The 23,852-nt window shown below is 42.9% G+C and overlaps 1 pseudogene; it reads left to right on the forward strand.

The window, feature by feature from the left end:
- On the forward strand, nucleotides 8,931-9,472 carry Gm18462 (predicted gene, 18462; annotated as a pseudogene).

Genomic DNA, 23,852 nt, shown 5'->3' on the forward strand with positions numbered 1-23,852 from the left:
AGAACCAAACTTGCAACGAGAAAGTAAAAAAAAAAAAAAGAGGAACAAAACAAAAACAAACCATTTAAAATCAGGCTGAAGAGAATTTTTACATTTAAATCTTCTTACCTCCAAAAGACAAGAAAAATGCCAGAAACATGTCAGACAACCTAATCAGGTATTTGGAATGCTTGGGAAGAGAAGAGCAAAGCACCTTCTAAAGCAGTAGACACAAACTATGACATAGATCAGTTTGACAGCAACCAAGTGCAAACTGATAGAACAAAACAAGGGATCACGAACAGTAAGAGCTGCTCATTGGAAAGAACCATCCTCTCCCCTGGTCTCAGCACACACTGAGAGCCAGTGCACCAAGAAAATCAGGTTCTAGAGGAGTGCATAAGACAACAAACAGACACTCCAACACCCACAGTGTCCAGGCTGGAGAGCTGGCTCTGGAGTCCAAAATGTCAGCTACTCCTGTAGAGGACCTGCACTTGGTTCTCAAGACCCAGGTCAGATGGCCCACAACTGCCCTAAGTCCAGCTCTCAATCTTACACCTCTGGCCTCTAAGGCCACTTATACAGCAGACTCACCATCACTACATGCCACTTAAAATACTGATACAAATCTTTCTATATAATGTTATTTATGAACCTTGTTGGTCAGAAGAGGGCATCAGATTCTCTGGAGTAGAACTACAGGCAGTTGTAGTGAGAGCTTCGTTTGGTTTAAAACCTAGGTATGGTATATGAACATGTTATTGCTTTAATTCCGGGTGTTTGACAAGAGGCTCACAACCATCTATAAATCCAGTTCCAGAAAACTCTGACTCCCTCTTCTGACCTCCATAGCAGAGACCAGGAAGGTGGTGCTCAGACACACATGGAGGCAAAATACTCAAGCACATTATTGAAGACATAAAATATTCTAATTTATCAAATGTAACTTTAAAAAGTAAAATAGAAGATAATAAAGAACATTGAAAAGTAAACACATAAATCAAGCCATCAAACACACAAACCATAACCACAAAAGCCTATCATAGTCACCAAAGTGTAGAGAAACTCACTATTTTGGGATCTGAAGCTCCTGAAGTCCAAGTCTAATCGCTCAGCATCATTGAACGCCAGTTGCTTTCCAATCAACTTACAGCTTCTGTCCTGTAATGACAGGAAGCAGCCTCATTCAGAGCTGTAAGTGGACAGGTGTCTATCATTCCTTACAATGGCTCCTGGTGTTGTCAAACCATGAAATTGATCAATGGTGTCCAGGCACAACCCACTGGCTTTCCCCACATTCTTTCTTGAAAGACAGGATGTCTGATCTTGGTCATTGGGGCAGTAGAGGGCTGGTTACACTCAAATATCTGTCCCCAGTGTTGCCCAGTGACCCTTCGTCCTGCTAGGTCCACTGCCGAAGTTTCATAATTTTCCCTAAGCTATGCAAACAGGTAGGAACAATGTTCAAACAACTTGACACTTTGTGGAACTTTTGACACCCCAACTTTAACAAGGAATCTCCCCTTGTTAACAAGGAGTCCTAAGACTGATGATGGGCTCCAGAGCTTTGGTCCTCCCTCAGTTATGGATTCTGGCATTCATTGGCTACAGATGGACAGTGTTCAGCTTTTCACTTAGACCCTAGCCTTCATGACAACTTTGTAATAACTCATGTGTACACTAAAAGGATTCAATTATTAATTTTTTTTAAACACACATTCATAGGTGCTAAAGGATGGTAGCTATTTACTACATTGGTAGTTAGAACAAAATACTGTTTTCTATGGTAACCCAGGGTTTGAGACTAACACCTGTGAGGTTTAGAGGAAGATGATAACATTCATCCCATGTTCTCCATTAGGCCTGAGACTTCTCACCATAGCCCAGGATCCAGAGACAGTAACAATTCCCCTCTGTTTTTCCAAAGGGACAGGAGTTTGTAACGGAGTTCTGTGAAATGAGAGGTACACCATCCAAGCAGTAGGCAGCTTTTGTTCCTCAACATGTTTTTGAGTTCTTTGGCCAGTGGGACTCAAGGGCACAGACTTGATTCTTTGCTTCAAAATTACTATTGCCCCCATCTCCTATGCCTGAGAAGACACTAGCTTTCATAGCACATTTGCTCTACTTAAGACAGAAGATACATCATGGGATGACAGCTGCAGACAGAGGGACCCAAGTAGGTTCAGGGACAAGCAATTTTATCTTCCACAAAGGAAAGTTCTTCAAGGAAGTATAGTTGTGGCTCCTTTTAGACTTACATTTGTTCTGGCCTTGAACCTTTTCAGCTGCCCACTTCCTTAAATAGAATCAACAGAATAGGATCTGAGCATTGCCTTTGCTCCTTGCATGGAGTAATGATGTTTGAACTTCCAGGAAGATCAGAAGATAACCAGCCAGGAGGAATCTTTCTGCTAAAGCAGAGACACATTGGTGCCCTTGCTTAAGAGACCATCCAATCCTGTCAGTCCTCTGAACAGGAGGACTTGATGTGATGTGGCCTCTACTTGGAAAGTAAGGGTGTGAACAAAACAGGGAAACAGTGAAAGACTTGGATGGGGCAGGCATAAGAAAGTGTGATGGGGAGGAGAATGTGATCAATGTTCTTCATGTACATGTATGGAAATATCACTGAGAATGAACATGTTGTGTAGTTAACATAAACTAATGTTCCAAAATAGTGAAAGGAATATAGCCATGTAAAATAGAACATTTTAAAACAAAGTCAAAAAACTAAAGAACAAAGAAGATATAAATTCTTCCAATCATACGAACCAACAAAGGACTGGAAGAGAGAGTTAGTATAAAAGCAGAAAACAGAAACTTCGGGATGACAAGATGACTTAGTGGGTAAGAGGACTCTTCTGAAGGCCCTGAGTTCAAATCCCAGCAATCACATGGTGACTCACAACCCCCTGTAATGAGATCTGATGCCCTCTTCTGGTGCATCTGAAGACAGCTACACTGTACTTATGTATAATAATAAATAAATCCTTGGACCAGTATGAGCAGGGATGAGTGTGTGGGGCTGACCAGAGTGAGCAGAGGTCCTAAAAATTCAATTTACAGCAACCACATGAAGGCTCACAACTATTTTTATAGCTACAGTGCACTCACAAATATAAAATAAATACACCTTTAAAAAACAAACAAACAAGCAAACAAACAACCCAGTAACCTCTAAACTGAAACCTAAGGATTTAAAAGAAAACTCACTATGTTCAGATTCAACAATACACGAAGATCCAAGCGCAGTGGCTCAACAGCCTAGAACTCCAAATGCTCTCTACCAACCAACAGCTACTTCAGTCACTGTAAGGACAGGAGGCAGCCTTAGCCAGAGCTTAAGTGAGCAGGTCAATGACCTCCCAATGGCTCCTTTTGAGGTCAGAAGTAAAATGGACCAATGATGGTAGGGCACAGTTCACTGGTTTCTTTCACATTCTGTCCTCAGGACAGGAAAGGCTGGTTAGTGGGGCAGTAGAAACACCTGAAGAAGGTTACACCTAGTTAGTAGTCCCTAGATCCCTTATTGTGAGGAATTTGACCATGAAAGTTAGCCTGGCCTTCAGTTGGGCTAAGGCTAGAAGCCCAGAGACATTGAAGGGATGGTAGGAACTTTGCCTGCAGCAGGCACCTGGCCCTTGTCACTAGATGCAGGCCCTTATAGAATTGTGTTTATCAGTAAAGTAAGGGCAATGCCCAAAGCCCTTCCACATGTAGCCTGAACATCTCAGACCAAGTTAATAGGAAAAGAGATGTGACCTGTGGTCACTTAGACTCAAGACAGATCTCCATTCTAATGAGGTACCTAGAGGCCTTGAGTTCTTAGCCAATAAGCTTTCCTTCTCAGACATTCCTCCCAGCAAATGGTATTTAATCTCAGGCCCATCCTGAGAAGTGGGGTATGGTTTTACTCATTCAATTTCTGCCATGACAATAAATACCTTAACACCATGGACTGCCTCTTTTCATTGGGATCCACTGTGGGGAGCCACAGAGATGGCCCTTGCCTATAGAGCCACTGTCTAATTTCCTGTAGAAAGTCTATTTGCATTCTCAACCACAACTGCCACCAAGTCAAGTTGGCCTCTCTCAAGCCAAGGACTCTCCACAATGGACCAGCCAGAGCTCTCCCCTTTCCCACGCACAGCCCAGGGCTAGCTCCATCCCACAGGCCCAGATTCTGTTCTCAGATCTTCCTCTATTTGCAGAGGTGCTGGAGTGTCCAAGAATTTGGGAACTCCATGGCTCTAGCCTCTTCTCAGGCCCAGGGACCTTCAAGCCAGCTGTGACTGCCACGCACCTCAGACTGTAGTTTCCCACAGCCCAATACCCACTCAGCAATGGCATGGGACTAGCACAAACTCCCTTTGTCCTACCTTCTCAAGCAGCCGATCCCTGTGTTAGAGTGGACACAGGACTCACAACCCTACCCCCTATGACCAACTCTATCTGCCAGGCTATATTTTCAAGATTTTTGGCAACTGGACCAACAGGGCCACATGCTAGGGACCAATGTTCAAACTCAGGACCCTTTCTTGGATAGTTGATATCTCTATTGCTTGGGGAATCTCTAGAGTTACAGAACATATGGAATGTCTTTCTATATTGAAGTAATTCATTATGGCAACTTACAGTCTGTAGTCTAACTTCCCAACAATGGTCAGCTGTGAATGGGAAGTCCAAGAATCTAGTAGTTGATCAGTCCCATGAGGCTAGTTGTTTCAGCTGGTCTTCTGTTGAAGTAGATTCCAACAGGTATGCTGGCAAGTAAATGCAAGTGGTTAAAAAGAGTGAATCTTCCTTCTTCCACCGTCCTTATGTAGGTCTCCCTCAGAAGGTGTGGCCAAGATTAAAGGTGTGTACTACAATCCCTGGAACAGGGATTTATCTCAGGCTGACCTTGAACTCAGAGATCTCTTGGCTTTAGTCTCCTGGGATTAAAGGTGTGTACTATCTTGTCTTAGCCTAATCTTTTCATAGTCACTTTGCATCAAGATCTCCATGCCAAGATCCAGGTCAGAAACTTGTGTCTTCCAGCCTCAAGATCTGGATCACAGGTGAGCCCTCCAATTCTGGATTTTGGTTTATTCCAGATATAGTCAACGTGACCACCAGGAATAGCCATTACCATATCCAAACCCCAATAAAGACCCTTCCCACTTTCATAATACTAAGTGAAGTCATCTGAATCCCACCAGGCTGCAGAGTGCTATCCTTCACTGGGCGTGCACACTCTATTAGTGTGCTTTATCTTGCTGGGATTCAAAACACCACAAAGAAATGCAACTTGGGGAAGAAAGGGTTTATTTGGCTTTCACTTCCCAATCATAGCCTACATGAGTGGAAGTCGGGCAGGAACTCAAGACAGGACTCTTGAGGCCAGAACTGAGGTAGAGGTCATGGAGTAAAGCTGCTTACTTTGACTGAGCCTGCATATATATACATATATACAGCCATGGCCTCGTATCCAGAGACATAAATCAATCATGTGCTCCCCCATAGAATTACCTACAAACGAATTAGGTTCCTTCTTCTTCCCCATATTTATCTAGCTGGTGTCAAGTTTCCAAAAACTAATTGGCACACACTAACATTCATATATTAGTGCGTGGATAACATGGTTCTCCTTTTACTTGGACACAAGCATTCTGTAATAAGTGTTGGTTTATAGAACCTGTCTAACTCATTTCAAAAACATCAGTTCTTTTATTTTTAGATTCAGAGTAATAAGAATAAAATGGTAGCTTGTGAGGGACACTGGGATGCTGTGACACAATGCTCTGTTTCCCAGGACACTCCAGGGTGACTACCATCTATGGGGCTCAGAGGAAGAGACTTTGTCACATCTTCACCAAAAAATCATTTACCCCGTTTCTCACCACAGAGAAAGTTGGAGTCCAGAAGTGTTAAGCTAGGCCCTTCATGCTATGGAAACAAACAAAGATATGTTCCTAAGGAATCCCCTATTCTAAAGTCCAGATTGGTGGAATAACTTGGTATAGATATTTGTGGATTTTTTTAAAAGAATTATTTATTTATTATATATAAGTACACTGTAGCTGTCTTCAGACACTCCAGAAGAGGGCGTCAGATCTTGTTACAGATGGTTGTGGGCCACCATGTGGTTGCTGGGATTTGAACACTGGACCTTTGGAAGAGCAGTCGGGTGCTCTTACCCACTGAGCCATCTCACCAGCCTTGTTTGTGGATTTTAGCCATTAAAAACACTGTAGGGCTGGGCATGGTGGCACACACCTTTATCCTAGCACTCAGGAGGCAGAGACAGGCAGATTTCTGAGTTCCAGGCCAGCCTGGTCTACAAAGTGAGTTCCAGGACAGCCAGAGCTATACAGAGAAACCCTGTCTCGAAAAAACATTAAAAAAAAGTGTCATTGTGACACAGGTAATACAAAACAAAAACAAAAACAAAAAACCCTCCTGCATGGGATAAACCACTCAGATAAATCTTACATGTTCCAGTATATGTGGATATTACCTGTTGAATCAATGTTAAACTAGCTACAATCAATAGAACCACAGAAATTGGATACAGAGTAAGAGACAATGGGGGTACATGTAGATCTTGTTAGGAAAGAGAAATAGAATAGCTATCATTGAAGGGGGACTGGAATGGAAGATCAAGTGGGGAAGTGGAGGGGAGAGACAGCTAACATAAGGGCCATTTGAGGGGTAGTATGGAAACCTGTACAACAGAAGCTTCCTAAAATATATACATATATAAGTGTGCTCTAAATGAAATTATTAAATAATGGGAGAGATAGAGCCTCACTTGCCATCTCTTCTCACTAAATGAAGTTTCCTGTCCTGGGATAAGGTTATATCTAATTGTCTTGTTCAGAGCTATCCTGTGAGAATCCCTAAAAAAACCCAGGCTATTTCCAGGACTATAGCTTGCTGACAGCTAAGACCATTTCTGAAACAAACTAAGCAACTCAATGAACATGGAGGAGCCAAGCTGATATGCCTACATAGAGCCTTTAACCCTATGTTCTATTGCCTTTGGTACAGGAAGATCCTGTGCATGCTACCAAAAGAAAAACAAACACCAAGTCAGCCACAAACTCTCCAATCTACAATGATGCCCCGCTTGCAAAATACACGAGTGAAATAGTGTCACAAAGTTTGTAGGAGTAACCAATCAGTATCTGATTTGACCTAAGGCTCACTCTAGAAGAAGGAACTCACACCCAACTCTGGTTGGGTGGCTAGATACCTGAGACTGGATAACCAAGGAACCTAGCATAAAACAAAATAATACTAGTCCAAAAGAAAAAAGTAGCAAAAAAAATTAATTTTAGTGACATTTTGCTATACTCACAGATCAGCACTTTGCTCAGCCAATGCCAAAGAAAATTGCTCCTGCAGCAGATGGGGGAAAATACAGAGATTATAAACCAGACATAATGAAGAGTGAGAGAGCTTGAAACACTCAGCCTAAATCTATTGTCTTTGTTAAACACCTCCCTGAGGGCTCCGGGAAGCCTGTGGAAGTGGAGGTATAAAGAGTGTAATAGCCAGCAGGTATTGAAGGACAAGAAGAAAACAAGGCCCTCTTAATCACCAGGAGCAAAGACCATATGAGCTCACAGATACTGAAGCAGCAAGCACAGGGCCCACACGGGTTTGCACCAGGTCCTCTGCATATACATTATGACTTCCAATTTAGGATTTTTATGGGAATCCTGAGTCTGTGAATGAGTGTGTCTCTTATTTTTATGCCTTCTTTTGGGTACTTTTCCTTATTATTATTATTATTATTATTATTATTATTATTATTGTTTTTATTTTGGTGTGTGCCACCACGCCTGGCTCAGGAATGGGATGGGTTTTTTTTTTCTTTTGTTTTTTTTTTTTTTTGGTTTTTCAAGACAGGGTTTCTCTGTGTAGCCCTGGCTGTCCTGGAACTCACTTTGTAGACCAGGCTGGTCTCGAACTCAGAAATCCATCTGCCTCTGCCTCCCAAGTGCTGGGATTAAAGGCGTTGGCCACCACGCCCGGCTTCCTTATCTTTGTTTATCTTGTCCAACTCCAATATGATAGGTTTTTATTTTAATCATATTACATTTCATGTTGTCATATCTTACTATTTACCTCTTAGAAGTCTGTGGATTCAGGTGGAGGAGGAGGGAGGGAGAGAATGGGAGGAGTAGAGGGAAGGAAGACCTTGATCAGCATGTTATGTGAAGAAAAAAAAAACCAAAAATCTCTTCAATAAAAAAGAGGAAAGGAAATAGAAGGCATTATTTAAATTAAGGGAAGTGATAGAAAAAAAGCAGCATGTTGCATGGAGAAGAGTGGCAGGAGGAAGGTGTGGAGGGAGGGGGTGGTGGGAGGAAAATGTGGCAGAGAGGCGGGTGATGGGGGAGAACAGGTGGAGGGAGGTGGGACGAATAGAAGGAGGGAGGAAGGTGGTGGGAGGAATATGTGGAGGGAGGAGGATGGTGGAAGGAAGATGAGGAGGGAGGAGGGTGGTGGGAGGAAGATGAAGAGGGAGGGGGTGGTAGGAGGAATATGTGGAGGGAGGAGGGTGGTGGAAGAAAGACGAGGAGGGAGGAGGGTGGCAGGAGGAAGACGGACAAAGCAAAGTGTTATGACAGGTGTTTAAAATGTAATCATGAATCCTATTATTTGAATGCTAAGTAAAAAATTTTTACTTTAAAGGGCTGGAGGGAAGGCTCAGAAGTTAAGAGTACTTGCTGTTTTTGCAGAGGACTAGGGTTCAGCTCTCAAAATCTATCTCAGGTCCCTCACAATCATCTGTAACAGCAGATCCAGAGAAGGCAATGCTGTCTTCTAGCCTCTGCAGGCACCCACATGAGAGTGTTCAAACACACCCCATACATACACACACACACACACACACACACACACACACACACACACACAATATTTAAAACTCTGGGAGTCTTCAGTGAAGCGACACATGAGTTGGTCCTCAAGAGTATTCTACAGTGAGCTATGAGTTGGGAATTGATGGATGTGGATCCCAGCCATGTCTACATGATGCCCCATATGTCAGGATGCTCTTGGGGCTCACTTCTGTGATTGTTCACCTAGACTTCTTGGAGACCACTGTGAACTCAACTTTGATGAACGTGCAGTCAGCCACATCTCCAAGGGATCTGTGTATGGATGGAAGAAACAGCTACTACTGTGACTGCATGGGGAGTAGATTCACAGGGCCACATTGTGAGGCTTTGATACCTCATTGTTAGTCAAAGCCTTGTCAGAATGATAGAACATGTGAAGACACTGTTGACAGCTATATTTGTCATTGCGGGCCTGGATAAATAGGTACCCCGTGTGAGACTGACATAAATGAATGCAGAAGCAACCCCTGCAGTTTAGGATGAGGCGGTGTGCTGAGCTGTCCTCAGACGATCAATGGGACACATTGTAGGCCTGCCTTCTTATCTTGGAGCCTTAGGTTGTTTGTATCTGTCAGCATGGATTCACAGTCACAACCCTAGAATAATTGTCCTCTGAGGGGCTCCACCCAGCAGCTGACTGAAACAGACGTAGAGACCCGTAGCCAAACATGAGACCATGCCCAGGAAGTCTTCTGGAAGAGTTGGGGGAAGGATTGGGGAACCTGGAGGGGGCAGGGACTCCACAGAAGACCATCAGAGTCAACTATCCTTATGGTTCCAAGAAACGAGCCATCAACCAAAGAGCATACAAGGGCTGGACCTAGACCCCTACACACATGTAGCAGATGTGCAGCTTTGTCTGTGAGGGCTTAGTCTGACTCTGCTGCCTGCCTGTGGATCCTGTTACTCTAACTGGTCTGCTTTGTCTGGCCTCAGTGGGAGAGGATGTGCCTAGTGCTACAGTAACTTGAGGTGCCTGGGTGGGTTGGTACCCAGGAGGGGCTTCCATTTTTTCAAAGGTGAAAGAGAGGAGTATAGGGAACTGGGAGGAGAGGGGGGCAGTTGGAGGGGGCGTCAATTGGGATATAAAGTGAATAAATAAGTAAATAAATAGACAAAATTAAAAATCCAGGAGACATGTCTCCATAGTTAAGAGCGCTTGCTGTTCTAGGAGAGAAACAAGATTCGATTCCTAGCACTCATATGGCAGCTCACAACTATATGTATCCCTAATCTGAGGGGATCAACCACTCTTTACTGATCTCTGCAGACTCTGAATTCATGTAGTACATAGGCATATAGGCAGGCAAAAAATCCACTCACATAAAATTTTAAAAACTGAAAAATCTTTAAGAGACACTAAAAAAAAAAAATCAGGAGAGAAGCAATGAAGGGAAGGTAAGGCAGTATGGGAGAAAATATGTTTAATGTAGTCTATACTTGCATACTGTACTAGTCAGGGTTATCTAGAGTCAGAGAATGTAAGGAATGTTTCTCTATATTGAGGGAATTTATTGTAATGACTTACAATCTGTAGTCCAATTTCCCAATGATGGTCAGCTGTTAATTGGAAGTCCAAGAATCTAGTAGTTGCTCAGTCCCACGAGGCTAGTTGTTTTAGCTTGTTTTCAGTAGAAGTAGATTCCAACAGATGTGTTGGCTAGTAAATGCAAGTGGTAACAAAGAGTGAATCTCCCTTCTTCCAATGAACTTATATAGGTCTCCCTCAGGAGGTGTGGCCCAGATTAAAGGTGTGTACTACCATGTCTGGATTTGGGACTTGTACCAGGCTGACCTTGAACTCAGAGATCTCCTGGCTTTAGTCTCCTGGGATTAAAGGTGTGTACTATCTTGCCTTGGCCTAATCTTTTCATAGTCATTTTGCCTCAAGATCTCCATGCCAAGACTTAGGTCAGAAACTTGTGTCTTCTAGCCTCAAGATCTGGATCACAGGTGAGCCCTCCAATTCTGGATTTTGGTTCATTCCAGATATAGTCAACTTGACAACCAGGAATAGCCTTTACACATACAAATGTCCCTTAGTAACACAGCCATGTACAATGGATGTACACAATGAGAATTATTTTAATAATAAAAAATATAAGTCAGTGTGATGGTTTGTATATCCTTGGATCAGGGAGTGGCACCATCTTAAGTTGGGGCCTTGTTGGAATAGGTGTGACATGGTTGGAATGGGTGTGTCACTGTGGGTGTGGGTATAAGATCCTCACCCTAGTTGCCTGGAAGTCAGTCCTCCACTGGCAGCCTTTGGATGAAGACATAGAACTTTCAGCTCCTCCTATGCCATGCCTCCCTGGATACTGCCATGCTCCCACCTTGATGATAATGGACTGAACCTCTGAACCTGTAAACCAGCCACAATTAAATGTTGTTTTTTATAAGACTTGCCTTGGTCATGGTGTCTGTTCACAGCAGTAAAACCCTAACTAAGACAGAAGTTGGTACTGGGAGTGGGGTATTGCTGTGATAGGCCTGACCATGCTTTTATTTGAAAGAATGTGGATTTTGGGATTTTGGATTTGGAAAGCAGTGGAATGCTTTAAATGGGGCTTAATGGGTCATCCTAGTAGGAATATGGAAGACTTTGTTGCTGGGAGTGATTTGAACTGTGTTGACCTGACCCAAGAGATTTCAAAGGAGAAGAATTTCAGAATGTGGCATAAAGACTGGTTTTGTGGTATTTTGGTGAAGAATGTGGCTACTTTTGCCCTTGTCTGAAAAGTTTGCCTGAGGCTAAGGTGAAGAGACTTAGTATTAATTGCATTGACAAAAGAAGTTTCAAAAAAGCCCAGCAGAGACTTTGTTCTCTGTTTAAGTCTTATGAAGAGAAGTTTGAACAAGCATAGCAAGCTTAGAAAGGAAAAATATAAAATATATGGTTTGAGTATTAAAGGGGTACCAGGAAGTGAAATGATGCAAAATCTTGTGTTTTAGGAGATAAAAGATTAAGGGAGTGGGACCTTGGGGCAAGATTCTACCCAGCTCAATTAGATCCAGGTATGGTGGTACACACCTTTAATCCCATGAGACAAGCATGCTGATCTCTGCATTCAAGGTCAATCTACAGAGCAAGAACCAGGATAGCCAAGCTTAGGCATTGAAGGATTTAGAAAACATAAAGCTAGTGATAATGTAATAGTACAAGGGGATCATGTTCTAGTTCCTGTAAGCAGCAGAACTCGGCAGCTTCAGCCATGTGGCTCTGACTCTAGAGTAAAGAATGGAAGGAACTACTGGGAAAATTGATGCTGGTTAGCTGGAGCTAAAGAATTCGCGGTGATTAAGAAGAGACCAGCATTGTTGAGGTGAAATCTTCAGGAAATTGTTTTCTGGTAGCACAAAGAAGCTGTGTTCCAGAGATACCCAAGGTTGTACCTCATTCTGTGGCTGGACTTGGTAATGTGTAAGAGTCACTCAGGTGGTACTGCTTGTGCAGGAATGAAGGGATCATGGAGAGAAGCTGAGGCTTAGCACTGTGAGAGGCCAGGGAAGGCCATTGGAGAATGTGAAGCCTCAGCTGTAGTTGATGGCCCAAGACTGAAGGGGTCATGCAAAGGATTTGAGGCTTGACACCCTGAAGAGAGCCTATGAGAGGCTATTGGTGAAGCCTAGTTGGAGTGGAACACCCCAGTGTATTGGAGATGTCAGTACCATGGGATGATCACCAAGAACAGCAGCCTTAGTAGAGTGGATCAACCTGAGCTTAGAGTGCTACCGAGGGCAGAGCTGGAAAAGTGATGCAAGCCCTTAGGAGGATTCCAAAAGATCAAGTGGAATCCCAGGCACTGAAATAAGAAGCTGTAACATTGAAATTGCCTTGGAGACTCAAAGATGTTAAAGATGCCAGAGCCATGGGATACATGCTGAGGAAAGCAGCTAACAGGGAGTGGAACCAGCCCAGGAGAAAGCAGTTTGTTGCAGTCAACAAAGATGACAAAGGAGTGGAGATCTGAAGACCGCTTTGACATCAGCCATGGAGATGGAGAGTTTGGAATTTGCTCAGCTGGTTTCCTTCCTTGCTTTGGGGATTACAGTTAATTAAGTTGAATGAATCTCAGAAGAGACCTTGAATTTTGGACTTTTAACAGTGTTGCAACTGCTATAGACTATGAGGACTTTGAAAGTTGGACTAAATGCATTTTGCATTATGCTATGTTTAAGTATGGCCCCCATAGACTCATGTTTTTGAACAAGACTATGGGGACCAGGGAGTGGGATGTGATGGTTTGTATATCCTTGGATCAGGGAGTGGCATCATCTGAAGTTGTGGCCTTGTTGGAATAGGTGTGACCTGGTTGGAATGGGTGTGTCACTGTGGGTGTGGGTATAAGATCCTCACCCTAGTTGCCTGGAAGTCAGTCTTCCATTAGCAGCCTTTGGATGAAGACATAGAACTCTCAGCTCCTCCTGTGCCATGCCTGCCTGGATACTGCCATGCTCCCACCTCGATGATAATGGACTGATCCTCTGAACCTGTAAGCCAGCCACAATTAAATGGTGTTTTTTATAAGACTTGCCTTGGTCATGGTGTCTGTTCACAGCAGTAAAACCCTAACTAAGACAGAAGTCTAAGACAGCGAGTAAAAAAAACAAAGAGAAAGAAATATTAATAGTGAGTAAGTAAAATAAAAACGGAGGAGTTGGAGTGCAACTTGGTAGAGTGCTTGCTCAGTATGCAAGAGGTCCTGAGTTCAAGTTCCAAGTGTTGCATAAACCAAGAACAGTGGTGTACGTCCTCTGCAATCCCAGGGATGGTGCTGTACAACTGCGAGCCCAGCCCTTAATGAGAGGAAGGGGAATCAGGAGTTCAAAGTCATCTTCAGCTCTTCAGAAACATCAAGACCAACCTGAGCCACATGAGAGACTTTCTTGGATCAATTTTTAAGTAAATAAAATTGGAAGTGAACAAACATAAACCCATAATATTTTAAAAGCTCAACATAATACATCTAGCTAAACTGAAATGAAGGGAAAATATGGAAATGGAAATATGGAAAGTAAAGAAAGGAAGACAGAGATGACATGGACTCTGGGGCATTAGTAAAGGAGCATTGCTAGAAATTGTATATACATCAAAAAATTAGGAGAAATGGGTTAGGAGTGAAGAGCACTGATACTCTTCCAGAAAACCTGGGTTCAATTCCCAGCACCCCCAGGGCAGCTCACACCTGTCTGGAACTCCAGTTCTGGGTAACCGGATGCCCTCTCACAGACATACATATAAGCAAAATACCAATGCATGTAAAATAAAACCAAGAAATCATCTTTAAACATCAAAGAATTAGAGAGTTAAAGAGTGGAGTTAAGTTTCTATTGAAGACCCAGGGTCATCCTTCTACAGCCATGATCCCTTTAGCCAGTGTCATTTGATTTTAAGAATTCTGATTCCGGGGTTCAGAGAGGGGCTCCTACTTCTCAGATGAGAAGGAGAGGGGAAAATGGGGAAAGAATCTGTGTGCGGGGGGCTGGGAGGAGGGGGGCTGATATCGGGATGTAAGTGAATACATTTTAGGAAAAGTATTCTGGTCTTTTGTAAACATTATGTTTACAAGCTGATATTCTAGATTTTTCCCTTTCCCTTTGGACTCTATTAGCCTGTATATGAAGGTACTATCTTCATTTTTTTTTCTACTCAGGGTTCCTAGTTTGATAATCATTTGAATGAAATTCTCATAGTATCAGAAAGTGTCCAGACTGTATTGCTTTATTTAATTTTTCTATTTTCCTCTGCATTCATTTTTTTAATTTTAATTTTGTGTTTGTGCATGTATTTGTGTGTGTGTGTAGTGTGTTAAGTTCACAATTTTGTAATGGGTCACATTCACAGCTATCCCTAAATGCAAGCGGTCTTTAGGCCACAGGCTAGACACGCCTCCATGGCCACAGTTACTCCTTACAGAGAACAGAATAAAAAAGAACACTGTCACACCTGTGCCTTTCTGAACTAGATTGGGCACCTCAAAAGTCTTTCTCATTGTAGGTTTTCACAACATCTCCTGATTGAAAAATGGTTTACACCGGCTGTAATATCAAAACTCCTGGAGCATCAGGCAAGAACCTCGCAGCAAGTGATCTGAAGGGCACAGGAACGTCCACAACCAATCTCAATTTCACATAGCTAGAGATGCCATAAACTACATTAGTGAATAAGCTATGTCATCAACCGATGAGGTTCTATGTAAATCTGAGATGTCACAAATCCTTGTGGAGGGCCACCAAGATGGCTCCCTCCTTTGGTAAAGGTGCTGGCCATCAAGCCTGATGACCTGAATTCAATTCCTGAGACCAACACACGGAAGGAGAGCACTCACTCCTGGAAATTACTATCTCTTACACACTGAATAGAGAAATAAAAGTTTCCTTAAAGTAAATAAATATTTGTGGAATGCGTGAAATCAGAGCAGCGGAGAAGGTGTAGTCATACTTCCTAGACCTGTGTTAACTTGTGGGTCTTGACCCCTTGGGGAGATTGAATGACCTATCCACAGGGGTCAGATATCAAATATCCAGCCCACCAGATACTTACATGATCATGAATAACAGTAGTAAAGTTGCAGCTATGAAGTAGGAATGAAAATCTTGTTATGGTTGGGGGTCACCATGAGAAGACAGCAGCATCACTAAGGTTGAGAACATTGATCTGATCCTTAACCCAGGATTCAGCGTTCTAGAATCACCTGGCATCTGTAAGCATCACTGAGGACCCGTTCCCACCTGCAGCTGTCCGCTGACATCAGCCAAGGGTTTGGAATACCCTTGGTGACTGCGACTCCTCTCATCATGCACCACACAGGAAAAATGATGGTCTGCTCAGTAGACTCAAAGGAGAAAAACAGAAAAGATGTAACATCTCTCTGTACTCCCAGGTTTTTGTACTCCTAAGTCTTTGTAAACTAGAAAATGACTCAATAAAAAGAGGTCCAAAAGCAAAGCACCAAAAACCTCATGCTGAAGAAGAGATCATTTAAAATGATACATTTTCTGTTTTGTGTACTCGTGTGCATGCATGCATGTGAGTGCGTGCATCCCCATGTCTAGGTGTGGCAGTCAGAGGACAGCTTAGGAGAATCAGTGAGTCCCCAGAGTCAGACTCAGGCTCTCAGGCTTTACAGCAATGTTTTCTTTGGGGGACAACAATGACAACACTGGACCAGACTGGACAGGGCACAGGGTGGAGTTCTAGCTTCATGATGGAGCAGTTGGGTGAGATGCTCACGGAACATGCTAGTAGTGTTCCACACCCAGCCAGCCATGCTTTAAAACAAATTATAAAGTTGATATAAAAACTTGACCATCTTCCCATAATATGTATAAATATTAAATATCTATATTTACATTGATCTTCCATGAACATTTTGAAGCTGCCCAATGGATGGGTAAGACTCAGATAAGATGGAACCCTGTATAGTTTTCCCATATATCTACAGTAGTTTAATCTGTACATTAGGTATAACAGATTATTAATAATAATAACTTATAATAAATTAGAGCAACATTAACTACACAAGTAAAGGTCAATTAATACTATTGAGTTCTTTTTTTAAAGATTTATTTATTTATTTATTTATTTATTTATTTATTATATATGGGTGCACTGTAGCTGTACAGATGGTTGTGAGCCTTCATGTGGTTGTTAGGAATTGAATTTTTAAGACCTCTGCCTACTCCAATCATCCCAACTTGCTCTGGTCAACTCTGCTCGCTCAGGCACACTGTAGCTGTTTTCAGACACGCCAGAAGAGGGCGTCAGTTTTCACTTTGGATGGTTGTGAGCCACCATGTGGTTGCTGGGATTTGAACTCAGGATCTTTGGAAGAGCAGTCAGTGCTCTTACCCACTGAGCCATCTCGCCAGCCCCACTATTGGGTTCTTTATTTCTGGGATTTACCACTAGTTTTTAAATTTTATTACATTTATTTATTCATCTATAAATTGTGTGTGAGCAGACAACTTGCAGGAGTAAGTGTTCTCCTTCCACCATGTGGATCTTAGGGATTGAACTCGGGTCTTCAAGGCTTGATGTCAAGTACAACCAGCTGAGCCTTCTCACTGATGGCCCCTCCCCCACTTAATATTTTCAAATTTTGACAGTGGGCAGCCTAAGCCAGGAAAAAGAAAGCCTTGGTAATCATAGTTAGAGCTTGAAATTTTGCCACAAGTGAACACACCTGTAGTCCTAACACTCAGAAGGCTGAGGCAGGAAGAGCCCGAGTTAAAGGCCAGCCTGAACTTTATAGTGGGAAGAAGCAGAGATAAAGAAATTGCCTACCCTCATTTATATGCTCCTCTTAAATGCTAGATAGAGATGGAAAAAATAAAATAACATTAAAGAGGATGAAGGGATCTGAGCTTCCCATCCGTCTCTTCAGGAAGATGGGGGAGGGATTCCTACAGTCAGAAACCTCGGAGTCCCCTATCCGGAGTGCATTGTGAATCCTACACCAAGATTCACTGCAATATCCACTATCTGTAGAATACCAGGAATCGAGGGCTCAAAGCCACACCCATCCTCCGACATCAATCACATCCTTCTTCTTCTAGCCAACCCTCCCTCCCCCGCCCCCCAGACCAATGAAAGGAAGTGACGCATTGGTCAATCACATGGCACCATAGACCTTTCTGCCCAGTTCCAGCTGCCATGTATTAAGGACTAATTGGAAGCCCCTGGGTGGTGAGTCAGCAAATCTTCGGCTTTTTCCCTCTTGTATGCATTTATTTTCTTTATTATTTGAGGAGGTTGTATGTGCACTTCATTTTGCTTCCCTTTTTCCTTCCTCATGCCTTGACACACCAGAACTAGTTTGCATCCTGTGTTATGGCTATTTGGATGACTTTCGTTTTAGCAGGGTAGCCTAGACACTTTGCGGTACTTATATTTAACTATTTAACATTTAACTTTTTTTTTTTAAAGGAAAACAAAAATTACTACTAGACTGAATCCTCTAACGCTTGCTCTGGCTGGATCCACAGACAATCCTGCTGACTTTATCTGTCTTCTTCCTACTTCGAATTAAGTAGAGGGACCACAAGAGGTTGTTAGCTGGAGACCTCGGAGGAGCGGGTGCTCGTGAGGCCTCGCAGATACAAAGAGAAAATAAATAACGTGTAGGCATCGTGAGGGTTGGATACCTGGGAATGTAGAGGGTAGAGATATATTTATGTATTTATATTCATGTTTGTGAGGCCGAGAATCAGGAGAACCCACAGAGAAGCAGGCAGATGTGAACACACTGGGTATTTGTGTCCAAGCCCAAGTCTTTCGTGTGAGTTCACCACTGAGGCCAGAAAGATCTTGATATTCCATTTCTAGGGTATAATCCATTGAAGACTCGCCTTTTTTCTTTTTTCTTTTTATTGGCTGTTAGGTAAATGCATGGGCAAAGACTGCCCTTGCATATCAATAAAAGGGGTCTTTACTGTTGGCTGGAGTGTGGAGTTGTGTTGCCTGGGGTTAAACAAATATATGAAAGTCCTGACCTCTAATACCTCAAAAGGTGGCAAGAAGAGATTGATGTAGATTTAATTTAGTCATTCTAAGGGTAACACTGTGGAGACGAAAACAAGGGAAGAATTATATGATAATCAAGGAGTTAAATAGCTACATGAAAAAGGAGTTAAATAGCTACAAGAAAAAGACAAGATTTTCAAAAAATCTAGGGCTTCGAAGGGGCAGGTCAGGGGTTCCCTGATGGAGAGTGTGAAGCCACTGATCCCCTACCTCAGAAAGTGTGAGGCAATTCAATTGCTAGAGGTTTTGGTGTTTTTGGAGTTGGTTGGATTTTTCACAGTGTCTCAAGGACTGTAAGCTAGCTGAAAAATCACTGTGTAGCCAAGGGTGACCTTGAACTTCTAATCCTCTTGCTTTCACTTCCCAGGTTCTGGTATTACAGGTGTGCACCACCACATCTGATTTTCTGTGTTGCTAGGATGGAAGCCAGGGTTCTGTACATGCTAAGCTGGCATGCTGCCAGTCAACCCACATCCCTAATAGAAGTTCTGTAGTTTTAAACCACTTAGTTTATGTCATTTTGTATCAGAGACCCCTGAAAATTTACCTGTAATATTTTACCAAAAATAACTCAGGGTTTATGTTCTGGAAATATAAATGTTTTTCAGAACCACAGTATATCAAAGCCAGGAAATTAGCAGTAGCAGGATACTGTTGGCCAACATAAAAACTTTAATATTTACCCTGGTGTGATGTCACATGCCCTTGATCCCAGCACCAAAACCAGGTAAAATAATAATGAATGATAAAAAGAGAGTCAAAGTCAGTAGATTGTTTTGAGAGGTCCCAAAAGGTCTAATTTTAAAAATATATATAAATAATATATATAAACAAACAAATAAATAAGAAGGTAGTCATGGTATCACAGGATGAATACCATTTCAGAATTCAGGAGGCAGAGGCAGGCTCTATCAGTTCAAGGACAGCCTGGTCAACATAGCAAGTTCTAGGACAGCCAGGGCTACACAGAGGAAACCCTGTCTCAAAACAAAACAAACAATCAAAAAGCTAAAGAAGCCTGGGAGTGGTGGGACATGCTTTTAACCCCAGTACTCAGGAGGAAAAGACAGTGGGATCTCTGAGTTCCAGGCCAGCCTGCTCCATAGAGTGAGTTACAGAACATCAGGGTTACACAGAGAAACCCTGTCTCATAAACCAAAAACAGCAGCAGCAGCAGTAACAACAACAAAAACTACTTAATGTTTCTAGTGTATTGTTTTTTAAGTGGTTGGGTGTGAACATTTGTTAACACTTCCAGCATGCAGCCTGTGCCTCAAACAACTGGGGTTCTGGGACAAGTTTGTGTGCTTGCTCATCCTCCCAACCTCCGACCCCTGTGAGGTGTGTGTGTGTGTGTGTGTGTGTGTGTGTGTGTGTGTGTGTGTAAGTGTGTAAATAATTTCTGGAGCAACAATCTTTTGACCCAAGTTACTGGTGAAGATGTTGGAATCTAAAGTCTTAGGGAGGAATTTGTTTCACCCGTAAAGTTAGTCTTCAGCCTTCTCTTTAGGGCTGAAGGTAAGGTTGGTGGTAAGCACGCTTGCCTAACCTGTCAAAGCTGGAACCAAAAGCCCTTCAATAAGCAGAAAGAGAGGGATGTCATTTTAAAGAACCAGTATATGTGAACTAAACCATCAGTTTGACTGGGTTGAGAGTCCTGACTGTCCCTGCTTTTGGTGCCTGCAGGGTATGTGGTGAGGTTTCTGGATGCTAACTAATGCTTCTTATTCATTTTTTTTTTCCATCCTTTGTTTGTTTGTTTGTTTGATTGTTTTTCTTTTGTCGTTGTTTTTTTTTTTTTTTTTTTTTTTTTTTTTTTTTTTTTTTTGGTTTGGTTTGTTTTTGTTTTGAGACAAGGTCTCACTTTGTAGCCATGGCCTGCTTCAAATTCACAAAGATACTCCTCCCTCTGCCACCTGGGTGCTAGTATTAAAGGCCTGCACCACCTGGTGACTTTTTTGTTATTGTTTTTCAAGACTGGGATTCTCCCTGTAGCTCTGGCTGTTCTGTAAGTAAGAGTAAGCTCTGTAGAATAGGCTGGCCTTGAACTCAGAGATTCCCTTGTCTCTGCCTCCTGAGTGCTGGGATCAATGGTGTGTGTCACCATCACCTGGCTTATTTTTTAATTAAACCTGTTAGGGGTTCTCAAAGAATCTACTGAACTGACTTTGAGTCAGTGTCTCTCTCTCTCTCTCTCTCTCTCTCTCTCTCTCTCTCTCTCTCTCTCTCTCTCATTGATTACTATTTCCTTCTGATTTGGGTTGATGTCTTTGTTGTTTCTCATGTAAAGTACATGATTTGCTCATGAAATTTCAAGCTAAATATAGTCCCATTAGTGCTCCCCATACATGCACAAATGTGGGATCACTCACATGAACACTGGCAACTACCAGGGGTGTGTCCTCCTCATGGAAGACTGGTTCTCCTTCTCAGTAGCTGTCAAATACCATTAGCTCCTCAGATAGGAGTGGGACCTTACACCCCCTCTTCCATCCATGCAAGAATGTTGACTGGCTTGGTCTTGCTCAGGCAACCCCAGCCACGGTGAGTCTGTGTATGCAACAACTGTATCATGCCTCACAGTTCTTCTTCCTGTAGTCTGGCATTTAAATGCTTTCCTAAATTCCCCCATCAGATTATTTTAGGAAGCAACGCCTCATCTAAGGAATATTCATGGTTGAGGCAGACCCCTTTTCTGTTTGCAGCTTCAGACACAAGGAAGACTGCCTGTAACTTTGCAGTTCTGCAAATTGCTGGCCACCAATTAGAGGAGATTGGGGTGGGGGTTTGGCCTCCTGGTTTCAATATGTGCTTCTTTGATCTCTGAGTTCAGAGCACACTGAAAATGGACCACAACAGTTTATTTCTTACAGTGACTATGAGAGATGAGGGGCTGCTGCAGGTATGTTGGCCAGAGCAGAAGTCTGGTCTGGGTTCTTCTACGTTTCCTCTTCCTGCAGTGTCTGATCTAGTTGGGTTGTCACTAATGATGGGAAAACAGACCCACACCACAGTGGCAGCTGCCTGGGGAATTATTTTCAGACCCCCCTGCCCACACACACACACTCAGACAAAACCAGGGTTTCTGGATTCAACAAAGAAATTGATTTCAGAGCAAGCCAGATGTGAGGGCAAGTTGAATTCTTTAAAGAAAGTAAAAAAGAAAGAGAAAAGAAAAAAAAAAGAAAAGAACTTCAGGAAAGAGAGAGAGAGAGAGAGAGAGAGAGAGAGAGAGAGAGAGAGAGAGAGAGAGAGAGAGAAAGAGAATGAGAGAGAGAGAATGAAAATAGTAAATGGGCTTTTCAAGGGAGACACAGTTTCTTGGCAGTAGATAGACATAGGATCTTTTTTTTTTCTTTTTTTTTTTTGGCAATTGATTTTTTACTACACAACAAGGTTGTAAAATGAGAATTGGTCAAACCAAGGCACAGAGATGAGAAATTTCTTGGCGGGAATCTTCAAGAAGTGTAGGGACAAACGACATAAATTTATAGAATGAACAGTTGTAAAATCATCAGACAACACCAAATCGTTAACCATTTAGAGTTCAAAGTTTTGTTTTTTTGCTTTTTTTAATTAGGTATTTTCCTCATTTACATTTTCAATGCTATCCCAAAGGTCCCCCATACCCACCCCCCCCCAATCCCCTACCAACCCACTCCCCCTTTTTGGCCCTGGCGTTCCCCTGTACTGAGGCATATAAAGTTTGCAAGTCCAATGGGCCTCTCTTTGCAGTGATGGCCGACTAGGCCATCTTTTGATACATATGCAGCTAGAGTCAAGAGCTCCCGGGTACTGGTTAGCTCATATTGTTGTTCCACCTGTAGGGTTGCAGTTCCCTATAGCTCCTTGGGTAATTTCTCTAGCTCCTCCATTAGGGGCCGTGTGACCCATCCAATAGCTGACTGTGATCATCCACTTCTGTGTTTGCTAGGCCCCGGCATAGTCTCACAAGAGAGAGCTATAACTGGGTCCTTTCAGCGAAATCTTGCTAGTGTATGCAATGGTGTCAGCATTTGGAAGCTGATTATGGGATGGATCCCTGCATATGGCAGTCACTTGATGGTCCATCCTTTCGTCACAGCTCCAAATTTTGTCTCTGTAACTCCTTCTATGGGTGTTTTGTTCCCATTTCTAAGAAAGGGTAAAGTGTCCACACTTTGGTCTTCGTTCTTCTTGAATTTTATGCGTTTGGCAAGTTGTATCTTATATCTTGGGTATCCTAAGTTTCTGGGCTAATATCCACTTATCAGTGAGTACATATTGTGTGAGTTCCTTTGTGAATGTGTTACCTCACTCAGGATGATACCCTCCAGGTCCATCCATTTGCCTAGGAATTTCATAAATTCATTTTTTTAAATAGCTGAGTAGTATTCCATTGTGTAAATGTACCACATTTTCTGTATCCATTCCTCTGTTGAGGGGCATAGACATAGGATCTTAATGGCTCTCAAGTTACACTTCTAAGGTTGCTAAGAAATATCACACACACACACACACACACACACACACACACACTTACACACACTTCGTGGTGTAATTTGTGGTGCTGGAGAGACAGCTCAGTGATTAAAAATGTTTGCTGCTCTTCTAGAGGACCCAGGATTGGTTCTGACATGAGTTACTCTCCGCTGCTTGTAAACTCCAGTTTCAGTCTACTGATAATCATCTTCTGGCCTCTGTGCACATCACACACACACACACACACACACACACACACACACACACACACACACACACACACGGGGGATTTCAAAATACTTTTAAAAGAATGTTATTTTGTAATGTTAAAAATTAAAGGCGTTGAGGCTTGGGCGAGCACTGCAGATGGACTGCAGAGCTGAAGTGGACCAAGCATACTGTAGCCTTGGGCTTCTGTCACCTATGGCTTTTCTTTTCCGCACCACTTGCTTGGTCCCTGTTTCCAGGGTGCACAGTGGAGAAGGACCAGTCACTGCCATGGAGCTGGTGTCCTCTGCTGGTATGCTGCAGAGCTGCAGTCCCTGCTCTGAGCCAGTGTCTCCAAGGCCTTTCCCAGCTCCTTCCCCAGTGGTCTGCGGGTCTCCAACATGCATCTTCCTTTGCCCTGGCCTTTGCCATCACTGCGCACTACTTGGCTGTGCACACCTTGGGACTATTGGGCAGCGTGCTTGTTTAGCATCATCCTGCTGAAGCCACCGTGTTGAGTTTGCATCCTAAGGTTCCACAAGGTCGATTGGACTGTTGCTGCTGCTGTTGATTTTTAGGTCTTATGTCCCTGTTTTGGAGAAAAACATAATTACCACCTCTGTTTAGTTGAAATCAAATTAGCTCTTGGATAATTGAGTGAAGATTTCGCTCCACCTGCAAGGCTGGCTGACTTTAGGCTCGGGGCAAAGAGGAGCAGGTCCAGGCATCCTTCCAGGGACCTGGATGGGGGGAAGATGAGGGAGGAGGAAAGAGCG

The sequence above is a fragment of the Mus musculus genome, chromosome 7, assembly GCF_000001635.26.
Source record: "Mus musculus strain C57BL/6J chromosome 7, GRCm38.p6 C57BL/6J".
Classification (NCBI taxonomy): domain Eukaryota; kingdom Metazoa; phylum Chordata; class Mammalia; order Rodentia; family Muridae; genus Mus; species Mus musculus.